The sequence below is a fragment of the Ursus americanus genome, chromosome 13, assembly GCF_024610735.1.
Source record: "Ursus americanus isolate L20-20 chromosome 13, mUrsAme1.1.p, whole genome shotgun sequence".
In the NCBI taxonomy this organism is placed as follows: Eukaryota; Metazoa; Chordata; class Mammalia; order Carnivora; family Ursidae; genus Ursus; species Ursus americanus.
The window spans coordinates 1,433,148-1,444,016 of NC_142139.1; the positions used below are offsets into that span (position 1 = coordinate 1,433,148).

Below are 10,869 nucleotides of genomic sequence, written 5' to 3' on the forward strand. Positions count from 1 at the left end.
CAATTTTCTGAGATGTCTAAGAAAGTGGGAAACTTCTAGAAGTAACTTCTAGGTAGTTCTGAAATATTTTAAGAGCCACATTTCTTACTTCACTAACTTTGACTTGAAGCAATGAAAACATGGAGTTAATCGTTGGCAAAGAGTTGGAGGTAGGCAGGAGCTCAGTGGCATTGTCAAAGGCTCCATCTCCTCCTCTCTGCCCCCCTGCCCCACACACAGCATGGCACCCTACTCCTTCAGGCACCACGATGGCTGTCCCAGCTCACCTCCATGTTCACGTGGCGGCAGGAAAACAGGAAAGGTACGCGGCGCTAGCTTTGTCTGTCCCTTCGATCAGAAAGGCCAAAGATCTCTCTCCACGTTAGTGTAGTCGGCATCCCTACTTCTAATTGATCAGAATTGGGTCATACGGCCGGCAACTTAGAGAACACGATTAAGACTGCCTTTAATACATGTTGTGTCATTGGAGCCAAAGACATGGTGATACCAAACAGATGTGGGGTTCTGTCATCAAGGAAGGAAGAGACAGAGGGTATAAGCAATCAGCTTGCCTGCCATACACACACTAACAACTAGGGGCTGGTCCGCAAAACCCTCCGAACAACCTCACGGGTATGTCTCAGACACTTGCCACTTTAGGCAAGGTTCATGCGCCAGCTCTAGAAACCATTTGCCTGATCACTAAAATGCACAGCAGCCTCTTTACTCTCCGACGCGAGTTCATTTGTGCGTCTCACCAGCAGGAACGCACAGGTCAGCGTTCAGTTACACTATCATTATTCACTGTTCTGTATGGCTCTCTTAGGGCTGCCCTTATTCTCTGTGGCAGGCCACCCATGAGCCAAATATGGCCTATTTATTTTTGTGGTTTTATTAAATGCAGACATGCTTGTTTACTCATTGTCTATGGCTGCTTTTGCATTTACCGGGACCGAAATCATAGGACCTTCATTTCAAACATACTATCCGCCCCTTTATAAAGAGAAATTTGTCACCCTGTGGTCTACAGGCCTGTACGGTTCTCAAAGGCAAGGTCACACCCTGTATTTCTCTTGCATCTTGGTGAGCACAGCTCCAGACACAGGGGCTGCTCAGCAAATACCTTCTGTCGGACGCAAACGAAAATCAAAGGAGAGCTAAACTCTAATAGTTAAACTCTGACATAAGTGTCACATATTTGGTGCTTCATTGATGTTTGGTGAATTAATCCAGGAATTAACTAAGTAATTGACTAATTAAGGCAAAACGCTTTAGTACTTCAGAGCGTGGGCTCTGGCTGCAGGCTTCCTGTATTTAAATGCTGTGTGTCCTAGGCAACAAACTTAACCGGTCTGTTTCCTCTTGCATAAAATAGAAGTAATAAGATTCAATTGCTTGTAAAGTGCTTAGAACAATACCTATCACATAATAAGTTCTCAGAAAAATTGATTATTAGTAATGCTGTGAGGGAGAGTCCTTTAAAATAGAGTGTCATTTTCATACTTTGTGGTAGGTCTTCAAACCTGTTTCGTAAAAAAGACGGAGACGGGACTAAGATGGGATCAAGATGGGATCCAGCTTTTCCTGGAACCGCTAAACCAAGTCTGAATCAAAAGGAAGTCAGAGGTAGGTGTTGCAGGGACATCCAGGAAGTATTTGCTGGTGGCAGGGTCAGAGAATGAACTCCCACACGCTGGCGGGGGGCGGGGGGGGGTCACCAAAAAGTCACAAGCACGTCAACACAGAAGGACTGAAGTCGCTTCTGCTGATGAGAAGCGTCCGCGCCACACACGTGAGGTGACTGGCAGGAGAGCGCTTTCATTGAACTGTCAGCTAATGAAGTGGTGAGAAATTAGCAGGCCCTGCGATTTACACGCTCATTCTCCCTAATGCCACCTGGGGGCTTCCTGCAGGCAGAGGCACAGAGGAGTGGAAATGGTGTCCTCCATGCAGCAGCCAGCCTGCGCGGCTATTCTCTCTGTGCCAAGCAGCACAGCAGCCCGGCTTGTTCCCATCCACTATTCTGCAAGCACTTGGCAGACATCCCTCAGAGCAGGGGCAAGCCTCAGCTATAAGAGCACAATGAAGACAATGAAAGGAATTTTAAAAGGCTTCCACCTATTTTGCACTTTCTGTATGCTCTCTAAAAGCTGACTCAGCAGGCAACCCTCTACCTTTTCTGCAATCCCGCCAACCCCTCCCTCGCCGCAAGAATACGCCAGGGGAAATGGTCACTGTAATCAGTGCACTCTGGGAAACACAACTCAGAAATACGATTCACGAGACCCAGCACCCAGAAGGTGTTCTCACTGCGTTTATCACCATTACTTAAAAGAGAGGAGTTTCTTTCTGTAAAGCTGCACCATGTATTCCTCTAACAGGACTGCAGCTCTGCCCACCTGCCTGATCCCTAGACTCTCCTGCTAGGAAAGAAGTAACAGTTCTCACCCCAAAAACACATGCCGGGAGAAAGCAGGAAAGGACGGTCTTCGTCTACTGGCATCTTTCAGGCAAGCGGCCAAGTCAGAACTGGGGAAACAGTGTGCAATTGTGTATACAACAGCCTCCCGTATTATAATCATATATTTCCTTGGACATCCTCTGACTGTCAGATGAATAGCACTGCAGTTTAGCTTCCCCTGGTAAGCTAGGCCTGATTTTAAGACCATTAGGAAGGGGGAAGAATGCTACAGTCTTCCTGGTTTCTCTGGGGTCACAGTGTAATTGTGCGGCAGGAGGAACAGGGCCCTAGAGATGGTGTGACAGTCACTTCTCATTACCTCCCACTTGGTTCATTACATCTGTAGGCAGCGATTGCCCATGTGTGGATACTTCCATTACACAGAAGGATGTCATGTGCTGTGGTCCTCAAATGGCTTTCAAAAGGGGAGATGGCCGTTTATTCCAGGCACATACCTATCTTGTGTCCAGGGCCATGCCAAAGGAATAGAAAGTGACATAAGGAATAGATTGGAGCTGATCGATACAGAGGAACAGGCCGCATAGGTGCTTACACCCAGTGACACATGTATGCACGCGGATCCCATGAACGTGGAATGCAGCACACAGAACCCTCACTTCCTAATCTACAAATTATACTCTAACAAACGGACCCAGCTCATTCAGGTGTGTGTGTACATAAGCTATTTTGTGGGCCCTCTGAACTGGCATTACTCCTCCGGCATACGTTGTGTGTGTGTGTGACAGACAGAGAGAAATAAATTTTTCATTTGCAAGGGTGAGTCCTAGGAACAATGAAATATATATTATTTCATACTTTTTCTCAAGGGTATAAAAAACCCCAATTAGATTACAAACTAGGGAGAATTAACAAACAAGACAATTATAGAGAATTATAGATTGTGGGAATCAGGAATGAACCTCAGGTATTCTCTATTACAGCAAAGCTCAGACTTTTTCTTTAGAACAAAACCAAACCACCTCTCCCTAAAAGGTAATGAGAGGTACCTAAAAAGATACCCACAACGAAATAAAGCTGGGGTGCTACATGCTATATCCTACTACTGGGAATTCACAATGACGTCAACTTATTAAAGGTTCTGAGAATTCCTGTTACAAAAAAAAAAATCTATTTAATTCAGAGTTTCCATTATTCATTCAAGGAACACTTTTTTTTTTTACATTGCAGTCTTATCACTCTCCTATGGAATAACTGTACTACAGTAAGAGATCTTGTTCCACTACAGCCCCATCATTTTCTATAGATCTATGTACTAATAATTCACAAATTTTAGCATTCATTTGACTCACCTGAGGTTCTAATAGTAATGTCTTATAGAGACTATTCAATAAACTAGGTAAGACTTGGGAACCTTAATATTAATCAGGCAATTCTAACGCAGAGGGCCTCATACCCCACTTTGGGAAGTACCAACCCACGCATGTGCTCTGTCTGAATTCATCAGGGATCGAACTACATGTTAACACGAGAATTTGACAGTTAATAGGCTGGATGTCTGCAGCTTTGACTCTGAAAGTTGGCCACGTTCGTCATGAATTACAAGAGTTTCTGAATATGAAAATGAATGTTTGCCTCTATAAATTGACCACAACTGACGGCTCACCTTTATAGCTGGCTTTAATGGTGTATTCTTTTCACTTTCCGACTCATCTATTCATGAGATTCACTAATCGACTTTTATTAATTTATTCATTCAACAATTATTTACAGAGCATTCTCTATGTATCAGGCACTGGATGGAACACTAAGGATATTAGTGACAAAAGGAGACAAAAATCTTTGCCCTTGTAGGCCAACATCTTAGCAAAAGAGACACAGACAACAAAACATCAACATAATAAGTAATGACGTAGAGTCAGAAAGTGGTGGGTGCTACGGAAGGAACAGGCTGAGGGGTACAGGTGGGCAGGGGGCTGGGACCAGGACAATGAAAAATGACACGGGCAAAGTCTTGAAGGAAGTAAGGGAGGTGGCCTTTCAGGATCTAGAATAAGGCCCAGGCCTAAAGAACAGCCAAGGGTCACAGAAACGGAGAAGGAGGGTGCATGGGGAGAGATTGGGGAATGGAGGATAGGCACCGCAGAGAGCAGATCACCTGGGTCAGGGTTTTGACTTGGACTCTGAGCGGAAGGAGAATCCATGGCAACACGTTGAACAGAGAAATGAGATTATTTGGGTCCTTTTTAAAGGTGCTGGATGTATTCGACAGGATTCACAGGGAGTGGGTTTCTAGTGCTATGCCAGGCACTGAGCTTACCAGGCCGTTTGCAAAGATGCATGGACAGCCCCTGCTCTCAGACTGCTCCTAGTCTCTGGGCCTCAGGAACCGCTTGTTGCAGTCAACATGTGCACATTTAAAACCTAGTATCTTTACCCCTTGCATAACTAGCCCTCTGCTCGGTGTTTGGCTCCGGGATCTCGGCTTCTGCGCGCTCCCCTGTCCTGGGCCAGAGCAGGAAGAGCTCGGTCAGATCAGTCCGGAGGTGCGGGTGCTCAGCCCTGCCCTGAACACACTGTGTGGCCTTTGACCAGACATTAATCCCCCCTTTTCTTGGCTTTTCCATCTGTTGACACAATTTTCTGCAGAAGTATATTTGTGAGGTCTGATGAGATAACCAGCACCGAGAGCTTTTGTATGTAATGGAAAACTGGCAAATTTAATTTTCCCTCAAATTATCATACTCTAAAATAAATAGAGAGTCGAGGAGATTCTCCAGCTATTCGTTCTGGCAGCACTGCCTCAGCTGAAGACCGTCTACAAGTTGGCAGGCCAGAAGCGAGGAGAGACTTGGTTCCTGGAGATAAAACCTGCTAGTTATCAACAACCGAAATTCTGAGAGAGGGTCTTCTGGGGAAGAGCCATTTGTAGCAACAACCTCTTTTTAGAATTTTAACTTGCTTCCCTCCTGCTAGCTAACTCCTTTCTGTTGGGGAAGGATGTGAAAAGTCTCACTTAATTTCAGCCTCAAACATAATTCCAAACGATCAGACTTGCTCACCTCACCTGTCAGTCATCAATAGACAGGTCAGAGACAAAACCTCCATTCCGAGGAGTTGGAAAGTGAAAGGACAGGTTTCAAGAAAGCCGGAAGAATTAGCATGATGGCTGTGTTTGCCGTAAGTATGCATATGCAGCCTTTATGAAGAGCAACATGGTTTTTAATCAAATGCTTATGATGTAACCTCCCCGAAATCAGGGAAATTCAGGGATTTGGCAGGCAACTGGGGAAAGAGGCACGCAATACAATGCTACTTCACACCGCACTCTGCTTTGGAGCTAAGCTACTCCAGATGTTTTTCTTTTGTCTTCATTTAATAGTTTCCCTAAATACAATGTCTTAGTAGCAGCCAAGGCAGCGAAATATACAACATACTAATTAATAGCAAGATGCTTAGCTAAGCAATTCTGTCTCTGAGTATGTAATTATATTTTTAGAGCTTTATTTTTTTTTCTTTGACCTTTCCTCTGTGAGATTTTACTAAAGGAATAAGGGAGTGTTAGGAGCCCATAAAATCTTATGTAGCTGTAGCAGCATTACTCTCACTCAGGCAGTAAGAAATAAGCTGTATCGCTTACTCTTAACCATACTGGTTACATTGGTTATATCAGTTGTGAGTTCATAACAAAACCAAGTTGTCCAGGGAGTGAGAACCGCAACTCACAAAGAGCAACTATAGGTGCAAAGCGTCTTCTCGCCATCACTGACCATCTTAATTTTAAAAATTAAAAGTCAAATTAGGAGGCGCCTGGGTGGCTCAGTCGTTAAACGTCTGCCTTCAGCTCAGGTCGTGATCCCAGCGTTCTGGGATCGAGCCCCACATCAGGCTCTTCTGCTGGGAGCCTGCTTCTTCCTCTCCCACTCCCCGTGCTTGTGGTCCCTCTCTCGCTGGCTGTCTCTCTCTCTGTCAAATAAATAAATAAAATCTTAAAAAAAATGAAAAAAAAGTCACATTAGTTCTTCTTGCCTGTTCAGAGATTCTTAAACTTCATATTATCAGCAAAACATGCTGCCAGACCTGCTGTGCCGATCCCCAGCCCCGATCTGTCCAACCGCTAACTTGCTCAGCTCCTGCTTCCAGGCAGCGGAGCACGGATAAGGAAAAATCCCATAACTCTGTGCTGGCACAGCCCCAAATCTATGTTCTCCAACATCAGCTGAGCCCTCTGTGCTACTGGCAGTCCTTTCATTTGTCCCCACTCAGCTCTGTTTCAGATTTCCCTACAGCTGTTCCGAATTGCCAACATGCTCTACGATCCCCTCAGTTTACGTAGCTGCCCCTGTCCATCGATCCGAAAAAACAGAGGTCCTCTCTTGCCCCTCCACCTGCAGCCTGACCCACGGGGGCATCCACCGTTTCCGTCCTTTCCTCCTTAATTCCATCAGGGAATTAGCTGATCCCCCAAGTTAACACTGGTAGAGAATATTGGATACCATCTCCTCAGGCACCTTCTGGGGCTTCAGTCCTCTCCCCTAACCCTTTGGGGTCTTTCATCCCCTGCTCCCTGTTCTCTTTCACCCTTTCATCTACAAATGTGCTCAATGTCGCCCTTATCACCGCACACACTTGCGCGCACATCCCACTCACAACGTTTTAATCCTTTCAGCCTTTCACGCATGCTGCAAATTGCCTTGTAGAGCAATTATCTGTTTACATGACAGTTTTCAACTGGTCCAGCGGTTTTTAATCATTGTGTCACAGATTCCTTTGAGAATCTGATTAAAGCAATAGCCCTTTTTCCTGAAGACACGCACCCCCTCCCACACACACCCTCGCAGCTTGTACACGCAACTTCAGGTCATTCACTGACCCACACGGGGGCTCTTACTACCGCTCATCAATACTCCCAGTTCTCGTCTCCCGGGCACTCTGGAGAACCACACTTCCTTCCTGACTTGAGATTAGTCACTGCTTTGGCCAATGAAGTGCTGGTGGAAGTGATGTGTGCTAAGTTTCAAGAGGCTGTCCTGGATGCGGCATGCTTTCTTTTCACTCTGTCCCCAGAACCGCTGTGTTCCAGGCAAGAACTGCTCGGTCAGCGAGGGTCCTGCAGCGAGGGGCACGCGGAGCAGAGCGCCTGGCCGGCTGCAACGGACGGACGGACGGAGTAAGTGAGAAATAAATCTAGTTGTCTGCAGTGGCTGCGATTGGGGATGGTTGGTTACTGGAGGGCAACCCAGGCTCTCACGCTTGACAGCGGGGCATTCTCCATTAGATACGAAATCACCTAAGTCAGAAAGATCCTTCTGGTGGAGCTTGAGTTACCCTCCTTCCTATTCCTAACCAAGCCGCTCCTTTCACTGCCTATTTCTGCACTCCTACTTCTGCCTACCTGCAGCACTCCTTTCCTGGTTCTTCCCAGGGCTCCTCATACTTCAGACCTCAGGTTAGGCACTGCCTCCTCAGAGAGTTTCTTTTTGGCTTCCTTCCCACCTCCTCCAGCCCCTTACCATCATTCGCATCACGCATTTCTGCCTTTCACGGAGCACGTCACAGCCTGTAATGATCTTACCTACTGCCTGTCCCTCAGGTTCTGAATTCACAACATCTGTATTCTGACTATCAACGATGACTCATCAATCACCAACGCCAAGCTACTTTAGCCCCACATGAACTTAAGGGAATACATTCAAAATACGGACTGCCCTCATTTGTTTCCTATAATGATAAAAATAGTATCGTCAATGTTCAAATCCTGCTTTACACTTTCCTAAACTATGTTAATAGAAGAAAAAGCTCTAACTAAAAATGTTGGACAGACATCTAAATGTTTGGATGCACGTCAAGAACAAGCCACTGAACCTTGGTATTCACCCAGTCACCATTAAGAGGTCAGCCTGACATTTTGGGCTCTTTTCAGATAGTTGTGGCCAACAGCACTAACAACCTTTGGTCCCAACCCAGTTAAATAGTAGTTTTTGTAATTCATTGGCATACGTTTTTTGTTTTGTTTGCCCTTTTTTTCCCCCTTTTACTCGGGACCTGTACCAAATGATCTTACTGCACAGTGAGAATACGAATTAGTCCTTAGGTTTCAGAAAGTATCGGGTGGCGAAACCTGTTATGCATCTAGAGATATAGGTAGAGTATCTCGTCACAGAGTAAATAATTCATACTTGTTCAATGGATTAACAAATATATTTAGTATGAAACTGCAACGCATTTGTTTTACTTGCCTTTATTATATATGACTAATACAAGGCAGGTAATCTAATTCTAAAAACCAAAATTTTAGCCTTGTTTCACCTGCATACAGAACATGTTTAAAAATGTTAGAAATGAAAAATTGAGTTAATATGCAATTTTTCTATTTTCACTGTCTTTATAAAATGTGTTAAAGTCTTAATATTTGGTAAGAGATTTAAAAGTTGCAATGCTATCCTTCCAGCATACAACAGACTCTGAAAAATAGTCATTAGAAATCTGTATCATCAGATTTCAATTTCATAAGCAAAAATTTTGTGAACCTTCTGAATTGTCTGAATAAGATAAATTTAGTCCTGATGAGAACAACTGAACAAAACATTTTACAATTGCTAAGAAATAAGCTTGGTTTAGAAACAAAAATAAACTTAGTTTAATTTTGTTTCTTTTCATAAGCTATTTTATGTTTTCTTTGAATTTCCCATGTGGCAGTGTGCATTGCAAAATAGTACCGCCTAAAACATGGAGCATATCCATTACCCTATCTCTTATGTAACATGTAATTGGCATGTGATAGCTACATTTTTCTATTTATATTTTACAAAAATCCACATGGGTAACTTAAAAAAATACGAATTGTTGTTTTGTTTTTGTTTTTAGATGAGGCTGAATATCTCTGCTCTCTAAATTGTTTCCTATCAATTAATTTTTAAGAGATCATCATGTGTCACCCCATTTTAAGTGAATATGGGTAATCAGATGGGGCTGTCTTTAAAATGGGACATGCCTCAAACATGTATTTGCACACACATTTGAACACATATAAAGAGATTTTTTTTAATTGTTTTGCAAACAAGGCTAGTCCTTTCTCAATTCCTCATCGCTACACACAGCCTTCAAAAAAAATTTTTTTTACAAAAGCTTCTTTTTTGTTCTACTGGGGCATTTCAACCAAACTCATAAATTCCACAGAAATAGTTGCTATAGAAATGCAAAGGGGATAAACAAGAATGAATTATGCAATCAAAACTTGCAACTGAAGCAGGGCAGTAGCAAGGTCCATGTTTAATAATGCTGACTGTATTTACCCTTGACTTTATATATACTCCAAATTGAAAGGTCTGAGTCCTAAATTGGAAGGTCCATTACTACTCAAAATAACACATCTTAATGAAAATATTTTAGCAGGCATTCCAGATTAGGAAATCAGTACATGCCAAACCAAAAATAGTTAAATTTAATGAATAATGAATTCAAGTGATGCCAATTACTTTCCTTTATTTCACACAAAATGGTCTTTATGTGAAATGAAAGAGAGGTTTCCTACACGAGTTTTGCAGACACCTTGGCTCTGAAGAATAAATGCTTCTTCAGGTTTCTACATGTCTTTCATTTATTTTGCTAAGGAGCTTATTTTGAAACAGTGCTCTATAACAGGCACTTAAGGTTTTCCATCAGGTTCATTGAAGAAAACAATCATAAGTCTCCTAAAAAAACATTTGTCTCTGTCTTTGACTTGTTTAGGGATTATACTTTAAATGCTGAATTACTAACAAGGCGTCTGGTAAATGTGACTGTGGCTATTTTTTTTTTTTATTATTAAGCTCTTGTAGCCTTTGATCTTGCTAATTAAGTTTTATAAAACTTTGGAGAAAAAGTTCTATCAGTCATCTTATTTAGACATAGTTTTAGGAAAAACGTTTACTTCAGCAGACTGATACAACCTGTGTTCTAATACCAAAATAATCCTATTAAAAATGTATAACACTGACACACCCATTCATGTTATAAAATTCAACTCCTAGTTACCAATAAAATCAATAGAATCAGCTGAAGAAAAAGAAAGCAGGGAAGGGGAGGAATGGATGGGGAATCATCTCAGAAAATAAAGAAAATTCGCCTACACCTTTCTCTCTGAAAATATTGACCTTTACAATCCCTGTAAGCCTTCTATTTTATACTGGTTTAGCAACATGATAATCAAAATTATATCTGAATCAGCACCTTACCTAAGTGTACTTTTCGAACCTGTTTGGAAGAGTGGAGGAGCAAGGGTCTTGGATAGGCAAGAGTTCAACGCCAAGTTCCAACATGTACTGTGGACCTTGGTGAAGATTTAACACCTCCAGTCTGTTTATTCATCCATAAAATTATAAGGCATTTATCCTACAATGATCTGAATCTTACATCAAAGTTCTATTAAAATTATCCTGATGAAGGTCACTAATACCCTCTTAAGTTTAAAATCTTTTTTTAGCTCTTAT

The 10,869-nt window shown here is 42.7% G+C and overlaps 1 protein-coding gene across 1 annotated transcript in view; it reads right to left on the reverse strand.

Moving 5' to 3' along the window:
- Positions 1 to 8,624, reverse strand: part of CXXC4 (CXXC finger protein 4) — a 385,276-nt gene extending 376,652 nt beyond the window's left edge. The window contains exon 1 of the mRNA XM_087866374.1: positions 7,912 to 8,624. The gene's annotated coding sequence lies outside the window, so the exon portion shown is untranslated. The remainder of the gene's footprint in view (positions 1 to 7,911) is intronic.
- Between the last annotated feature and the right edge of the window lie 2,245 nt (positions 8,625 to 10,869).